This window comes from Capsicum annuum, chromosome 6, assembly GCF_002878395.1.
Source record: "Capsicum annuum cultivar UCD-10X-F1 chromosome 6, UCD10Xv1.1, whole genome shotgun sequence".
NCBI classification, from domain to species: Eukaryota; Viridiplantae; Streptophyta; class Magnoliopsida; order Solanales; family Solanaceae; genus Capsicum; species Capsicum annuum.
In genome coordinates, this window is record NC_061116.1 from 38,209,515 (window position 1) to 38,229,050 (window position 19,536).

A 19,536-nucleotide genomic window follows, 5' to 3' on the forward strand; every position below is an offset into this window, starting at 1 on the left:
GTAGATTATGTGTGCCATGTATTGATGATTTGAGGCCACGAATTATGGTGGAAGCGCATAGTGCACATTATTCTATTCATCCAGGTGCTACCAAGATGTACCGTGACTTGCGGGAAATCTACTGGTGGAGTGGTATGAAGAAAGATATAGTAGAGTTTGTATCCAAGTGTACAAATTGTCAACAGTTTAAGGTAGAGCACCAAAGACCTGGTGGTATGTTGCAGGAGTTTGGTGTCCCCACTTAGAAGTGGAAAGAAGTGAATATGGACTTTGTGATTGGATTATCCCATTCTCGTCGTCAACATAATTCAATTTGTGTTATTGTAAATAGATTGACTAAGTCAGCGCATTTCTTAATAGTTAACACATCCTACACAGTTAAAGATTATGCTAAGCTATATATCAAAGAGTTAGTCAAATTGCATGGAGTTCCTTTGTCCACTATCTCAGATAGGGGTACTCAGTTTACCTTTTAGTTTTGGAGAGCCTTTCAGAAGGGTCTTGGTACCCAAGTTTATCTTAGTTCAGCTTTTCATTCGCAGACAGATGGTTAGGCAGAAAGGACCATTTAGACTCTATAGGACAAGTTAAGGGCATGTGTTCTTGATTTCAAAGGTAGTTGGTGTGACCATTTACTATTGATGAATTTGCCTATAATAACAGTTATCATGCTAGTATTCAGATGGCTCCGTTTGAAGCTATTTATGGGTGGAGATGTAGATCGCTAGTTGGTTGGTTCGAAGTGGGTGAGGCCGCTTTGATTGGGCCAGACATAGTGTTTGAAGTCATGGAAAAAGTTTAGTTGATTAGAGAGAGAGTAAAAGCATCCCAGAGTCATCAAAAATCTTATGCAGACATAAGAAGAAGAGATCTTGAGTTCAAGATTGATGATCTTATGCATTTTAAAGTTTCACCCATAAAGGGAGTGAAGAGATTTGGTAAAAAGGGGAAACTTAGTCCCCGATATGTGGGCCCCTTTCAAATTTTGAGTCGAGTTGGGAAGGTGGCATATGAGCTTGAGCTACCGGCAGATTTATCCTTAGTTCATCCAGTATTCTGTGTATCTTTGTTAAAAAAGTGCATGGACGATTCAGCCGTTATAGTTCCTCTAGAAAGCACAAATACTCAGAATATCCTTTCATATGAAGAAGTTCCATTAGAGATTCTTGATCATCAGATCCATATACTAAGAAACAAAGAAGTTTCCTTGGTCAAAGTTCTGTGGCGAAATCAGTCCGTTGAGGGTCCTACTTAGGAAGCAGAAGCAGACATGCATACCAAGTATCCTCGTCTCTTCTCCATAAACTCAGATTCAGCTAAAGGTAATAGTCTTCCTTCATTCAGTTCTTTTCTAGTCTCAGATTCATCCATGTAGCTATTTTCATGTAAATCTATGTACTCACAGATTAGTTCAATAGCTCAGTATGTTTTAGATTTAGTCATACAGTGTATTTCACATGTGCATGATGGTTTATAGACTTAGATTCCTCAATATTTTTAGCTTAACTAGCTATATTTGAGGACAAATGTTCCCAAGGGAGAGATATTATAATACCCCATACTTTTCTTAGCTTAACTTTGCTCTTAGAATGTTATAGGTTAGCTCAAAAAATTAATAGCATTTATTTCATGTGAATTTTTCCATATTTAGACCCTCCATTGTTTAGAAAATTGAATAAGCTTTCCATCAATTCCAACTTCACTTGAATTTGATATTCGGATGAGAAGTTATGGTGTTTTTAGTGTTGACAGTGTGCCATTTGAACAAGCACCACGTCGCAGTGGAGGCTTAATTCCCATTCATTAGATTCCAGTGGACCTTCGCGATAAGCTCGCATTGTGGTAAGGTCGAATTTCCCAGTTGTCCATTTTCAATAGGCCAACGCGATGGTACCTCATCGTCATGATGGACTAAATGGAATTCCTATGGAGCACTGCGATGGCTCCACGTCACGGTAAATTGCCAGCTCCCAATTGTCCTATTTCTACCGAGCCATCGCGATAGTGGTGCGTCGCGGTGACATGCAAAATTGGGATTTTTCAGTTCCAATCAAAAATTAAAAAGGTCTCTTTGTTCAATTCCCAGTACCTCAATCCGTCCAAAACATAAGATTAAGCCAATTCTAAGCACTTTATGCTTATTTTCATCCATTCTCTTTCAAAAGTAAACCCTAGAACTCGAAAGCTTACTCTTTAAGAAATAAATTTCTACCATTGTTTCTCTAAGGAAGCTCAAAATGGAGGATTCCAAAATCAAGATAATCAAGAACTCATCTTCAAGAACTCAAATAGGAATCCAAAATTCAAGATTCTTCATCTAATCATCTACCAAGATATGTAGGGTTTATGAACAAGGATCCTCTTTCATCCTTGTGCCCAAACCCAAGTTTTTATTTCAAATTTATATGATTTTGAATGATTATACATGAGATTTAAATTAGGGTTCATACCAATTATTGCTAATTGCAAGATTATGTGATTTCAAGTATTCTAAAAATTAAATTGCAGGACTATTTTCATATTTACATGCCTATTGCAGTAAATTTTAGATTTTGATAAATTTTAGATTTTGAGTTGAATTATCATTGTTTTCATTATAAAGCATGATTATTATGATGTTTTGACATGAGATTGATGCATGGGATATCATCCCAAGACTGAATATTATTATTTCAAGAAAGATTATGCTTTAAGCATCAAATTATCAGTTTATTTTTAGATTTTTAGTAATGATTTGATCTTTTGATCCTCAGATAAGATTTGGAATCCATTTTACAGACTTATTATAGATTTCAAAACTCAAAATAGCTTTACTTATAGATTGAACCAGATAAATGCATAATTGGTTTTATAATAAATCCTTATGCTAGTTTTAAAGTGGATTTCCAATAGAATGAGCGCAGATTAAAGGGATTACTATTTATCACCGAGGGGGAAGTGTGGCATTAGCGTGTTCTATCTTCCACCGAACTATGTAGCCAACGTAGGTACAAATTATCAGATTATTCCCATTTCTATATGGACGACAGTTATAGATATGATCACTTAGCTCAGGTTATACTCTTTGGCAAGAGTATGAGACCTCTCCCTATCGTGAGGTTTTTCCCATAGGGGAACAAGATGTTGGACTCCATGTTAGCTCACATAGTTTATGTCGGTTAGAAGAACTTCCTTTGCAGAACAGTTTTTTAAAAAAGAAAAAGACTATAGAATGATCGTAATAGAAAATCTTTTTGAAAACTAAGTGTAAAGGCTCATAGCTTTATTCAAATTATGCTTTACAGAAAGATATTAGCTAAGATTTTAGCTTTCAGATTTAAGATATAAAGTGAATCCTTTCTATACTTAGAAAGCATGATTTACAGACAGATCCCTAACACAACTCTTAGAACTAAATGTTATGACTCACTAGATTTACAAAATATGATTTGCTATACATGATTACAGATTTCAATGTTTCAGATATTTCAGCTTATGTGAGTCATTTACATTTAGCATGCATTATTTTACAAATGATGATGATGATTGATATACTATTTTTATGTATGCATTTCACCCCTATATACTACTACATCCTCAAAGTACTGATCCACTTATACATCTATGTTCCACATTGTCTCATAATGTAGGTTCAGGTGCTTCGTTTCAGCAGTGTGAGTGATTTTCGAGCATCTTTATCTATATCCGATAGTTGGTAAGTCCTCATAATTTGAGGACTTAACTATTCAAATTTTTAGCTTATCAGTTAGATAATTCAGTATTCTTTTCAAACTGTTTGAGTCAGCAGGGGGTTTGTCCTAGTGACTCTATAGATAATAGTAGTAGAGGCTTGTCAGACTGCTAGATTTGATTCAGACCCTTGAGATTAGTATTTTTCAGAGATTATATTCAGATTATTCTCAGTTATTTCAGATGAATTTCCGCATTTAGTATGACTTTTATACCTATATTTTCCTTGTTATGAGATTCAGACTTACTAGAAGGCAGATAGGGCTAGCTTAAGGCTACTCGTAGTCTTGAGCACTGTGCGACATCTTGAAACCAGGTTTTGGGGCGTTACATATACTCAAGCTAATCTTGTTTTATTTCTACACGAGTTGACTGGTCATTGATTGGGAATATAAAATGCCACCTTTTATGAGTCTATATATATAGTGATAATTTCTATGTAACCAGTCATTTCTACCTAAACTAAAAAGTGCAAAATCCTCTTCTTCTTCAACAAAAACTCATGCCTCAAAGAAAAATTCCCATTCGTCCGATCAGAAGAATTCCCCAGCGGCACTATGATCTTCTTCTACTTAGGAACAACCTTGATCGCCTCTTCTATGGGCTCAATTAGGACCGCATTTACTTGGAATGTGAACTCCGTCACATTGCTCATTTCTTAAGGTAATTCTGAAAAGACTTGAAATGGAAGGCAGCGACTACATCACCCCCCTCCACATCCCCCAAGATCCCCCTAATTTAGTTTATATTTTAGTTTATGTTTAAGTTTTTGCTTTTGTTCATTGCAGAAGAAGCTTTTTGGGTAGAATTTTTGTCAGAATAAATCTTTTTTTTTGTCTTTTTTGCTAGATTTGATATTTGTAAATGTATGAAATGCAATGAATAATATAATATAAGTACTATGATTTCTGTTTTATGGTAATCTTCTTGTTGATGATCTATGTTTTTCTGCAATTATTCTGTTATCTAATTATTTCTTTTTAGAATAATGGCGCATGCTTGTTTTTTAAATGACTTGATAAGGTATCACCCCTAAGAAGTCCATCAACGTTGAGCTCAGGATCCAATGCATCAAATTTTCATGATGTGGTAAAATTTAATCTACTACAAAGACTCCGAGAATACAAAGAAAATAGAGATTTTCTCATGACATTGTTCAAAGAAGCAGAAGAAAAGAGGGATCGCTTGAAAGTATTGCTACAAGACAATCAAATAGAGAAGGATCAACTAAAACAAAAGTTGATTTTGGTCGAAGAAAGGGAGAATGACCTAAAAATAATATTATGTGGTATAATGCTAATATTCATTATTTGGAAAGATGTCACATGGATGTAGTGAGATTGAATAAATAAAAATACTTCTATTTTTCTAGAATGTTAATACTGTTGTTCATAGAATCACAGCTGATCAAAATACACATCAACTTAAAATCGAGTAGCATGGTAATAATAAACTATACTATCAGTATACGAAAGATTAAATATACATTCAATGATGTCAACCATACACTGTATCATCTACTATAATACAAAACATATTCAAATTTCATGCAACAATACAGTTTGATAAAATAGATTCAGTGCATAATCTTAACAACTCTCATAAAAAAATTATTTGTCATATCATTCGACAATCATTCATCTTCCTTATTTCTCAAATAAAAAAAAGAATTAAACATTAACAATATTAGCATTCAAATGATTTTTTCGTCATCATCACAAATGTTATCGTTGATGAATCAATGATATCCATTATCACATCTTTTTTATCTTCTTCGTTTTCTTCTTTCTGTTCTTCATCTTTTTTGTCTTCTTCTTGCTCCTTTCCTTATTCGGTTGTTTTGACTAATTCTTTTTCATTTTTGCTAGCTTCTTCTGTACCGTCTTCTTCTTCTTCTTCTTCTTCTTCTTCTTCTTCTCAACTTCTTTTGCTGCTTCTTTCTAAGTTTCTTTTTCTTTCTCACCTTCCTCTTCTTTATCTGTTGTTGCTTCTTTTTCAGTTTTTAATTTCTTCTTCACTCTTATCTTCTTCCATTTCTTCTTCTTCTTTTTCATCATCCCTCTTTTCTTCTTCTTTTTCCTCTTCTACCACAACAGTGGCCAAATCATCCATTTACTTTTTTTTCTTCCTCTTCATTCCTCTCCATTTCATGAAGGTCCACATGCACTGTATCATATTATAAAGTATTACTAATATTTATAGCTTAAAATTCATTAACTACATCAAATATTAAATGAAGTTACCTCGCTCATGTTGTTGCTCATCCATTTCTCTTTTTCTTCCGTCGTTTTTGTTTGATATAGGTAGCAATATTCAACACAGCTTCCTCGAGCATAACAACATACTTATGTAGATCTCTATCGATAGAGGCGCCCACTATAACTTTTGAGGTACTCGGAGAAGCATCATCACCAGTGCATACTCCAATAGGATTACCACCTAGATTTCCGTCATTATCACTGTACCCATTTGAAGTAAGGACAGTCACCCCTTATAAATCTTTCTTCAAGATATTGAGGAATTTATTCTTTACCTCATCCATATATGGCTTAAACGTAATCATGTAATCCATCTTAATCTCACAAACAGTAGGGATGATGTACGGGTGCACGTTCTACAAAAAATAAATTAACAATTACATAACATTCAATATTATAGTAGTTTTATTGCATAATAAATAAATAAGTTCATACCTTGGTAGTTTTATCTTTATACTTAAATGGGTCACCTTCGATTATCTTGTCACTTTTTGTAGTATGCCATCTGAGGATGTGGTAATAAAAAGGGGCTCATCCATTGATTTTCCAGCAAAATTTTTAAGATGAGGAAAGTCCTCATAGATCCAAATCTATAATCAATACAGTAGTGAAAAAATGAATCAGTGTTTATGAAAGAGTATAAATAAAATAAGAATCTATGATAAACTAACCAAAGGGTTAATGATAGATATCATAATGCCCAAGAAAATTCGAATAGAGCATAGAATGCCTTCTGTTTCTCATCAAATACTTCCCTCTGCTTCTTCAGGTCAGTTTTCTTTTTTAGATAATTCATGGTCAATTGAAATGTTTTATTTTTCCATAGGTAACTCTTGAAGAACTCAAAGAATCCACCATCCGAATCAGTTTTGTGTTAACAACCTTCGTCGAATATTTTGCAAGTAATATAGTATGCAAGAACCACAGTAAACAACACTTAAACTTCTTCTCCTCATTCAACTTGTTCGCTCTAATTAACTGTAACAAGTTGGCCAACATAATGTTTTTATTTTTCGTCACATTAAAGTAAAAATATTTCCCCTTCTCTAACACCTTCTTCAATTTTGATTCACTGGGGTATGATGAATAGTTCAACCTCGTGATCAAACAAAATTCCTTTAATCCGAAACAAACAGGCTTATTATTCACATAAAATCATATCTCATGACGCATCTTATCATTCTTAGCACGTCACAATAATAAATAATGGATCATCTGTCCATTGAATTTAAGATATTGCGGCATGTTTCTCAAGTGTCCAAAATAGGATTGCTTGAATCTTTTCTTCAAATCTTAGTCAACAAGAACTTGCTTAAGTTCTCGGTATGTAGCCATCCTTGATCTAATCGATATCTTTATCGGGAAAGATCCAACCTCTTTCATCAAAGTTCGAAGGTTATATCGCTCTATGAAAATGCACCTTGAAAAAAATGGCACGGACAAGGGATCATTATCTTCATCAACACTATTTTTTCCACTACTCTCACTTCATTCACTATCATCACTACCACTACACTCAGCAACATTATCACTAGACTCATCGACATATCTATTTATCTCCTTTATGATCTTCGAATTTGATTTCGGCTCTTCCGCTTTAGTTTTATTCCTTTTAGAGGCATTTTCAACTGCCTCATTTCTTCTTTTTCTACTTCTAGAAGTAGAATCAGATGCGGTACCAACTGTGCGTTTAACACCAACTCTAGCTTTATCTATTTTTTAACAGAATCTACATCTAAAAATAATTCTGTCATTGTTAATTCATAGACTACAAGTTTACTAACAAAATTAATTCAATGCTCATATGAAAAAGCCAAAATAACTAAGAATTATCACACCATTAAACAGTTCACTACACAAAAATATCAAAATTGATCCAAAATCCAACATCGTGATGAACGAAAAATTTTCAGTCAAATATGCGGTATCAACACTCAATATTGCTACAAATCAAACTAATTAGCTATACATTTTTTAATTTTCATATTTAATCAATCAGATTTTTAAAAATTTCATACACCAAAAAATTTATTTTAATCTAGGGCATTGTTAATTCATAGACCACAAGCCTACAAACAGAAATATATTTATACTCGATTCAAATAGCCAAAATAACTAAGAAATTAAGAATCATCCCACCATTCAACACTACATTGCTCGAAAAATTATCAGAATTGAAGAAAAATTTCTTAACAAAAACTTCAAAATTCAACACCGTGATTGACAAAAAAAATTTTGAAACTGCGAAATCAAATCTCAACTATTGCTACAGAATCAAACTAATTACCTATAAAATCCTCATATTTTAACTATTTAATCAACTACATTAAAAGAAATTCCTATACTACATTGCTACGAAACGAATAACAATAAAAATCGCTAAAATAAATCTACAAATAATCAAAACTTGATTTTAACTTACCTTACAATGCAAAAATGAGTCCATTGCCGCTGGAGAAGAAGGAAAAGCACAAATGACATTTGAGAGAATTTTCTTAGGAGTAGCGGGAGTTTGGGAAGTTGAAGAGGAAAGAGAGAATGGATTTTGTTTAATATTGAAAGAAGCGGAGGGTGTTAAGTGTAGTTTATTAAATTCTCAAAGTTTTAAAAATAATGAAAAGGCCCCTTGGCATACGTGTGGATCCCACTTTTTCTACTTTTTGGACCCTAACCCTAAAAATTAAATGAAAAATAAATTTAGTAGATATTTGACAAAATAAATTTAGAAAGTGGCCACAATGCCAATTCTTCCCAAGTTACTTGTACATACACTTTTCACAATTTTTTTTTGATAATGCACAATACCCCTAAACTATTTCGAAAATTTAGTAATACATTTATATTTTATGAGTATTCTATCACCTTATAAATCATGTCAGCATAAAAAAAGCATAAAAATATTTTGCTGCATTAGCATAAAAGAGCATAAAAATATCAAAAATGAATTTAGAGGATAATAGAACCTTGTAAATTTAGATGTGTCACTTAGTATAATTTGATTTAGATGTGGCAATGAGATTTTGAGTTTAATTTGAGGATGTCCTTATGCCTTATACTTTTTTTTCGTCATCATTGTCTTTAGCTGGAATGTTCAATCTTTTTTCCTTTTTGGTATTCTTATTTATTTTTTTCAATATTTTTAAACCCTTCTTATGAACTTTCACCCCTTTTCCTTTCTTGGTGACTGAAACTTATACCCTTTTGCTTAGCTCACTCTTGTCGGTATTTTCATTAATAAAATGAGAGAAATCTATGAATATATAATAGGATGAAAATCATATATTCCTCCTCTTTTACATTGAAAACTACACAAAAGCACATATTTTAAACAAATCAATATTGTATTTTATACTATTTTTCGTTTCGGATGTACAATTTTTCTTTATGCATTATTTATAAAATGAGAGAAATATATGAATATACAATTAGGATGAAACTTATTATTCTTCTCCATTTTTATTTTTAAAATTAGAAAAATACATATTATGAACAAAGTATTTTTTTATATCAAATGTTAGTGTGGGAATTAGAGTAAAATTCGACATGTGGGTAGTGGCGTATGCAGAATTTTTAATTAGCACTGTTGATTTTTATATATAATAAAGTATAAATATTTATTATTCTTAAGCAGGTCCAGATTTACGCTAGTTAGTTTATTGGTCATATATGAATAAAATTTATCATTTTTCCTTGTTGATTGATCAGATCGGCTCAAAATTAATCGATTTGAATGCTATGTTAAATGAATGGTGCTTGTTTTTTGTTGTTGATGATATTTTCTTGTTTTCTTATTTAATCTATTCTGATTGCTATTTAATACAAATTGTGCATGTTTCCAAGTTTAATTCATTGTGTAGGGATTTTGTGATAAAATTTCGTCAATTTGTAAGCAAAATTTGCCATTTTTTCTTGTTGATCATCAAATATGATCAAAATTAATCGATTTTAAAGTTTATCTTTAATGGATGGTGCTTGCTATTTCAGTTGGTGATGTTGTAGTCTTGAGTTTCGCCAATTTGCTTGATTTCTGGTCGCTATTTTAATAGAAATCGTTGAACATTTCAGGTTTTGTATCTTGTCCAGAGATTTTTGTAATCAATATATAAACAAAATTTACCCTTTTTTTTCTTGTTGATCGATCATATCTGCTCAAAATTAATTAATTTTAAAGTTATATTAAGTGGACGATGCATTTTTTTAAAATATTGATGATGTTATAGCCTTTAATTTTGTCAATTTGGTCGATTAGATATGCCCAAAATTAATCAATTTGATGTTGAAGTATTGAATTTTGTTGATTTGCTCTATTTTGAGTTTCTATTTAATAGAAATTGTCAAACTGTGGTTGAGAATTTTTTCTATTGCTTGATTTCTTGTGAAATTTTTTCTTTATATTTAATAGAAATTGTTGAAGTTTCCAGGTTTGATTAATTGTATTATATATTGGGATTTTTGTGATCTAAATTAATCACTATTGATAAAGGCGACCAATTTCGACATCAACGAATGGATTCAAGAATATTTACTTTATTTCTTGTGCAATTTTTTCTTTCTATTTAAAATTAATTGTTGAAGTTTCCAGGTTTGATTAAGTGTATTATATATTAGGATTTTTGTGATCTAAATTAGCCACCCACATCTTATAACCATCAAACGATGATTCCATTATATAAGAACAAGAGAGACATCCAGAGGTGCAATAACTATAGATGTATTAAGTTATTGAGTCATACTATAAAGGTTTGAACAAGGGTGGTGGAGTTGGGGCTAAAAAGAATTGTGACTATCTCTGAGAAGCAATTCGATTTCATGCCAGGTCGCTCGACTACTGAGGCTATTCACCTTGTAAGGAGTTAGTGGAGAAGTTTTGAGAGAGGAAGAAAGACTTGCACATGTTGTTTATTGATCTTAAGACATATGATAGAGTTTCCAGGGAGATTCTATAGAGGTACTTGGAGGCTAGAGGGTTCTCGTGGCGTATACTAGGTAGATTTAGGACATGTATAATAGTGTGAAGACTCATGTAAGGATGGTAGGTGGATATTCATAGCACTTTTCAATTTTGATAGGATTGCAACATGGATCGACTCTTAGCCCATTTTTAGTTACCTCGGTAATGGATGTTTTAATGCGACATATTCAAGGAGAGGTGCCTTGGTGTATATTATTTGCGGATGACGTAGTAATGATTGAAGAGACTCAGGGAGGAGTTAATGATAAGTTTGAGATTTAGAGATAGACGCTTGAGTCTAAAGGATTTTGGTAGAGCAGGACCAAGACGGAGTACTTGGAGTATAAGTTTACTGATGTGTTGTAGGAGGCTAGCGTGGTTGTGAAGCTAGACTCTCAGGACATTCAGAAGAGGGAGAGTTTCAAGTATCTGGGGTCTATGATTCAGGGCAATAGTAAGATTGATAAGGATGTCATGCATCGTATTGAAGAAGAGTGGTTGAAATGGAGGCTCGCTTCGAGAGTTTTATGTGATAAGAAGGTGCCCCTAAGGCTTAAAGGTAAGTTCTACAGAATAGCAGTCCGACCTGCTATGTTGTATAGAGCGGAGTATTGACTAATTAAGAACTCTCATATCTAAAAGTTGAGGTGGCAGAGATGAAAATGTTGTGATGGATGTGTGGTCATACCAGAAAAGATACGGTGAGGAATAAGATTATTCAGAAGAAAGTGGGAGTTGCTTCAGTGGAGGATAAGATGTGAGAAATGAGGTTATGTTGGTTCAGACACGTGATGAAGAAGAGCTCTGGTGCTCTAGTGCAGAGGTGTGAGACCTTGGCTATAGATGGTTTTAGCTGGGGTAGAGGTACATCAAAGAAATATTAGAGAGAGGTGATTGGGCATGATATGAAGCAGTTACAGCTTTCAACGGACATGACCCTTAATAGGAAGGTACGAAGGATGCAGATTAGGATAGAAGGTTAGGGGGTGGGAGTGCATCGTAACAGTAAGGGAGCGTTCTTTTGTGTCTGAAGTTTCTTGTTCATGGTGTTGTATGACGTCTATGGTTTCTTTTAGATAGTTTTTAGTATTATCTTGTGGCTAGCGGTGTTAGTTTATTTTGCATACTGTACTAGTTTATATGCATTTATGCTTTGTGTTTGTTATACTGTTATCGGTGCTAAGCCGGGGGTCTATCGAAAACAACCTCTCCACTTCACCTGAGATAGTGGTATGATCTGCCTACACTCTACCCTTCCCAGACCCCACTATGTGGGAATACACTGAATATGTTGTTGTTATTGTTGTAAAGTATAAATATTTAACACACCACATTTATGTATAGGGTATATCTTTGTCCCATTGGTATAGTAGTTTTAAGCTATAAGAAGTCTTGGATTCAATACTACTTAACCACTATTTAATTTCATTTTTCTTGCAAAAATAAGGAAATTTTGAAGAAAGAATGCACAGATTGAGGTTCGAACCCCCAACCTTTAAGAAACTAACTAAGCACTGGACCGTCGAGCCGACAAAAGCTCCTCTTAAAGCGATGTCATTTCTTTGGATATCTCCTTTATACACACGATTAATGTATAATCATATATATATTTAGAAAAATTTTCCGACGAAGGGGCTTGACACCTTTTCACTACATGTGGGTCCGCCCATGTATGTGTGTGCTTATAGTTTTTAGTTTTAATATATTTTTAAAGAGATAGGACTTTTAAATTGATAAAAAAATACCCCTAAATAATAAGGTTGTTTAAATCTAATGAGATGTTAGTCATTTATTTTAAAACACTATATTGGTTGGTCATTGTCGTTGTACTCAAATATCTTAGTGACAAATATGACTATTTGAGTAATTTAATTCAAAGTATTAAAATATTGCGCAATTTTCTATTGTATATAATAACTTAAAAACATGTAAAGGAAATCAAAACTTTATGGATGTAAATAAGTGAAATGTACAACCTTAATTTGAAATGGTTAAAAATATTTTCTTTGTAACAGACTTGCCCACATTATTCTCTTAGTACTTTGAAGAATTCTATGCTAAGAATTTGTTTCAAGATTTTCGTTCTTTGGATTTTTTCTATTGCTGATGATTCTTTTTATAATTTTTGTAATTGTTGAGCTCATATTTTTATTCAGTTAATTGAGACTATTTTGAAATTTTTTTCTATTTATTATTTCAAAAAAATTTACAGTGTGATAGTTTTTCTATCTAAATCTATATCTATCTATAATCTATATCTATAATCTCTATCTATATCTATATCTATATCTATAATCTATAATCTATAATATATTAAAAGTGTGAAGGTCATTAAAAATGTCTTTTAAACTTTTTGCCCTCATTAAAAGTCTTTGCTTTAGACGAAATCGTCTTTTCACTATTTTTTCCTTATGTTTTCGATTAAAAAATTAATTAAATATATTTATTTAGGATAAAACATTTCCTTAGTAGAAGCAAACAGAATTATAAAACATTTCCTTAGTAGAAGTAAACAGAATTACTGAGTTTAAGATTTCTAAATCAATTAATTTTTATTTTAAGAAGATTTGAAAAATCTATAATCTATAATATATTAAAAGTGTGAAAATCCTTAGAAAGTGATTTGAACTTTTTGTCCTCATTAAAATATTTTACAATAAACAAAATCATCTTTTCTGTTATAAATGTATTTACATTATAGTGAATGTCTATCAAAATCTACTTTGATATCTATTAGGATTTGAAGCATCTGTCTTTTACTCAGGCTAAAAGTAAATTTTCCCTATAAATAGAAGGGTTTTGTTCATTGTGTTGACAATCTTATGATCTCTCATCCCTCAAGAGAAGAAATAAGAATCACTCTCTCTATTCTCTCTCTACTCTTCTTCTTTATTCTTTCTTGTTTTATAACACGTTATCAGCACGAAACTGTAACCAATTGAGTAATAATTGAGATAAAGCCGCCCAAAACGTGATCTGTCAATTGCTCAACATGCTTGAGGTATGATTTTTCTTTTAATAATTCCTCATGAGGTATAATTTCTTTTATTAAATAATTCCTTTATCTTGTTCCGATATGACAAAGAGCAATAGATCCACACGGTTGGGACAATGCACTATTTTAATATTTACATTAATGCTACTTTGAAAGAAAAAAAAAACTAATTAATACTTCATTGAATATTTTTTATTTGAAAAGAAGAAATATAAAAGGGTTACATGCAAAGGTCCATGCATATCTAAAATTGCGTGATATGAAAGATTGACTGAAAATTTCTTCTTTCTGTCTATGTATGCTTTACACAATTTATATATTTTTATATTATATTATTATAACATATCTATTGACATTAACTCTTCTATATAATTTCAAGGTTAGTAATTTGTTATATGTATTTTGTTACTAATAATATAATTATTGTTGGATTTGAGGAAAAATAATTGGTTTGGAACCCTTATGTTTTAAATTTATTCCTTAAGAACAATATTATCAAAAGAGATGATAGTATGTTGGGTTCAAGTTTCATCGATTTATGCCTAAGACGCTTTTATATGGATAAGACGTTGAGTTTGAATCTCAATGCACCATATTGATGATATTATGATGGCTAAGGCAAAATAATGAATATTTGGTGAAACATGTCCCATTAAATATGCTCCATTCCTTGAATTGAATGTGGTAGCAATAAATCATATGTATGCCTCAATTTGCTCTTGTAGTAGCTATCATAATTTGATACGCTTAAGGCATGATTATATTCCATTCTTGGGGAATGAGAAACCTATTAATGCAAAAGTGCACTTGATTGTGATTGTATCACAACTCACCTCCGAAAGAGGTTGAATAATTTTGAAATCTACTTCTGAAGTAGTAAATCTGAAATTTATTCATGTAATAGTAAATCTGAAATTTACTAAGAAAAAGTACATGTCATGGTAAACTTGGAGTTTACCAGAATAAAAGTTCATAAATTGATATGGACGATTGTGACATCTTGAAGATGTGCATTTATTGAAGAACTAGAAGATTCTTCAAGAATTGTTTATGTCGTTTGTTCTTATGATAAGTTGGTTAGACCAACTAATATTGGTATTGGATCCCTTTAAATTTGAAAATTTTAAAAGGTGAATAAGGGCCCGTTCATCTATCATGTGATATGTTAAAATGATGCATCAATAAGACGATCACATGTACATTCATTGTCAACCTGCAGTTTGACATTCATAAAGTTGCTTGCTCAATAAAATTGAGTTAAGAACATAATTTTTAGATTGTGCAATCAAGAAAGTTATCTTGATCATGATGATTTGGCATTGAATGCCTTCGATAAATAGCTAAACCATCGCTAATGAGAACAAAGCTTCATGTGTTGATCTGAAATATAATATGTTGCATACAATAACACTTGTACGCATTAGACCAATAAATTATGATTATTTCTTCCCTTAAATTGGTTCAAGGTCATGAACCAACTATTTCATCTAATAGTTTTGATGTGCAGTGTACGATTACTGAATATACCATGATGTACAAAGATGGATCCATCAAAGAAGATGGAGGATGTATTTTAGCTTTCCTAACATAAAGGGGAGATTATAATCATCTATGAAGTATGTTAGGAATTATAATCAAATCCTCATTCAAAAGATAATTCAAGTCAAATGCCGAACTTATCTCATATTTAAGCTGCAAGTGCTCCTATTTTATGTCTCTAAAGGATAAAGTTTATGCATGCGTGAAGCGTGATAGATACATAGACCAATCGGTTCTAAATGAAATAGTACTTGTCTAGAATAAGGAGAAAATAATCATAATAAGAAGGTAATATGCGCTTGAAGAGCCTATGACATAACACTTCATGAAACCTTATGAGAGGTTCAGGTGCCTAAACATAAAGAAGTGATGAGATCTCAAAATGTTATGTCACATTGTGAACCGATACAAAATGATATATCATCAATATCCTTGATACAATATTGGCACAATATTGTGAAACATTATGAGGATCTGAATTCTACGTTAATTTAAGCATGCTGACGTAGAAATATTTATCAAGTGACATGAGAGGATGCATCTTGGTAAGCATAAAACTTATTTGATTTGCAGTCCAGACACTTGAAGCTAAGATGTCACACGTGAAATGTTGAATATTGTCACTTGACAAAATTTATATGAAAACTTCTTTAAGGATTCAAAATATAAAAGTTTCTGGGAAACTTATTGATAATCCTTATATTGTATAAGCTTATAGATTGAAACTCTTGGAGAGTTTTCAAAAGCAATAAGATTATTTGCTGAAATGAGAAATATAACAATTTGAATTGGTTATAAAGTACCATATCTTAGTACAATTGGTGCACTCATGTATCTTGTAAAAAACTACAAGACCCAATATAGCCTTTCGCTCAATTTGTTAGCAAGGTATATTTCTACTCCTACTAGGAGACATCGAAATAGGATTAGATACATGAGTTTATTTTATTCTAAATATTACAGTCCTGATCTTACTGGTCATGCCGATGTTGGGTACTTATCTAACCAGCATAAATCTCAATCTCAAACATACAATGTGTTCACATGTGGGGATACTGCCATATCTTGGAGATATACAAAGCAGTCTATCGTAGCCACTTCATCGAATCATGTAGAGATAATAGGTATTCATGAAGCAAGCCGAGAATGTGTATGGTTAAGGCCCATGATATATCTCATTCGAGAAAAATGTGGTGTGAAATATGACAATCTACCCATAATTTTATACAGAGATAATTCAGCATATATAATACATCTTAAGGGAGGATTCATAAATGGAGATAGAACGAAGCACATTTTGCCAAAGCTTTTCTACATACATGAGCTACAAAGAATAATGATATTAACGTGCAACAGATTCGTTCAACTAATAATGTGACTGATTTATTCAACAAGTCTTCTCCAATTATAACTTTTAAAAAAATGGTGCACAAGATCGGGATGCAAATGTTCAAGGATGTTCTCATTAGGGGGAGTTAATACGTGCTGTACTTTTTTTTCCTTACGAGGTTTTGTTCCACTGGGTTTTTCTTATAAGGTTTTTAATGAGACAACCGAAATGCGTATTATTAGAGATATGTACTCTTTTTCCTTCACTAGATTTTTTTTCTACTAGGTTTTTTTCTAGTAAGATTTTAATGAGGCACATTATCTACCAATTAGACATTCAAGGGGAGTGTTATAAATGTATTTACATTATAGTGAATATCTATCAAGATCTACTTTGATATCTATTAGGATTTGAAGCATCTGTCTTTTACTCCGGCTAGGAGTAAATTTCCCCTATAAATAGAGGGATTTTGTTCATTGTATTGATAATCTTATGATCTCTCATCCCTCAAGAGAAGAAATAAGAATCACTCTCTCTATTCTCTCTCTACTCTTCTTCTTTGTTCTTTATTATTTTATAACATTTTCATTATTTTCTTAAAATTATTATTTAATTATTTAGTAAAAATAAAAAATTTTAATGATAAAAAAGGAAAAAGAAAAAACAAGTAGGTTATTTGAGGTAGAATTCTCCAAAAAGTAATATAACAGTAGACCAACACTATTAGATGATTTCTAATTTTCCATGTTTATGGGATTAAGTAGGAAACTTTTTTTTAACTGCCTTCGTTAATTTTTCTTTGCATTTTCTGGATTTTTTTTTTCTTTTCATAAAAGAAATACAAATAGAAGTTGGATGAGTTAAAATTTTCCTAATAATGCCTAATAAGCTATCCTAAAATATAATAATACAATATTCTTCTTTCCTACAATAGTAATTACACGATAAGTCCTAATCCTTACCATTTAGACTTACATATAGCTAAAGTCTTCTAATAAGACAACACGTAGTTCATTTACTATTATTTAATTATTTTTAATAAAAATAAAATTGCACCCAACAAAAAGGAAAAGAGAAGGAAAAAAAGTTTTAATTATAGTTTCTATTACAAGTAGGAATCTTATTGAAATATTCCTATTTTAGAAGAATTTATCAAAAGGAAAAAAGAACAATACAATCACTAGCAAACATGTAAGCTAAATATATTATTCCTTTTAAGAAGTACTTCCGTGAATTAATATTTTTTTGCCTAATTTCATATTCCTCCAGTAAAAAGTTCGAATTATATATAAACATTAAAAATAGTCCATATTTAATTCAGGAAAGAAATCATAGTATTTAATACTTCTAAATCAATTAGAATTTTATCATATATATATATATCTATATTTACAATTCTATTTAAGTAAATGAGCTTTGAAGGTGCGATATATAATACTTTCATCAATTTCAAGTTTATATTGTAAATGAATGAGCGTTTGATCGCGCCTTAGGTTTAATCATATCATTTTGATATATTGTAAAAAAAATGTTTGATTTGACTTTGAAGAATTATTTGAGTAAAATTAGGTTTAATTGTATTATTCCAATATCACAATTATTGTAATTTATGTTCTATTAGTATCTGTTGTTTTTTCTACCTAATACAGGTGGTAGATGAACGTTCGGTCGGGCTTCAAGGAATTTTTATGTAAAACATAGGTTTAATCGTATTTTCGTGATATCTCAATCATCATATTATTTTGTTGTATTTTACAGGTGGTAGGATATCTCGATCATCGTATTATTTTGTTGTATTTTACAGATGGTAGATGAATGTTCGAGCTTTGAATGATTTTTGTGTAAAAGTTAGGTTTAATCATATTATTTTGTTGTAGTTTTCAATCTATTACTATCCGTTATTTTTGTTATTACTATCCTTTAAGTGAAGTTGGAAAACAAGCTTTTATTTACGTGACTATCTTTAGTCTTTAAAGCCAATTGCTGTTTTTTAATAAATTATTATTGAAAAATAGCAATTGGCGATAGTTTGACTAGTCTAGAAATAAATATAAAAGCGTTAAAATAAGAAAAATTTAAGAAGTACTAAATTTTAATTTATTAAAAGTCTCTACTTTAGACAAAATCGTTTTTTCACTATTTTCTATTTTTTTTTTTAAAAATAATAATTTTATCTTAGGCATACTATATTACAACAGTAGTCTAACAAAACTGGAAAAAAAAAAAGCCAGCCTAATTTATGAAAAATAAACAAGTTCCATTAATATTTTTTTGGCATTCGCAGGAATCATATTTTTAGAAAAAAATATGTATAACAAACTTATTGCAAAACAAAAGCTGTTATATATATATATATATATATATATATATATATATATATATATATTTGTTATAAATGTATTTACATTATAGTGAATGTCTATAATAAGATCTAGTTGATATCTATCGGGATTTGAAGTGTCTGTCTTTTAGTAAAAAATTAGGACTATTTTCCCCTATAAATAGAGGTATTTTATTTATTGTATTCCCAATCATATGATCTCTCATCTCTCAAGAGAAATAAAGAAGTCTCCCACTTCTCTCTTTATTTATTCTTGTTCTCCCTTTATTATATTTTTTTATTCTTGCTTTTATATTTCATAACACGTTATCAGCACGAGACTCTACTTTTTTGAGCAAAGGAATTAGAATTAATCTTCTATTAATTCAGGTATGCAATATTATTCATTTAATA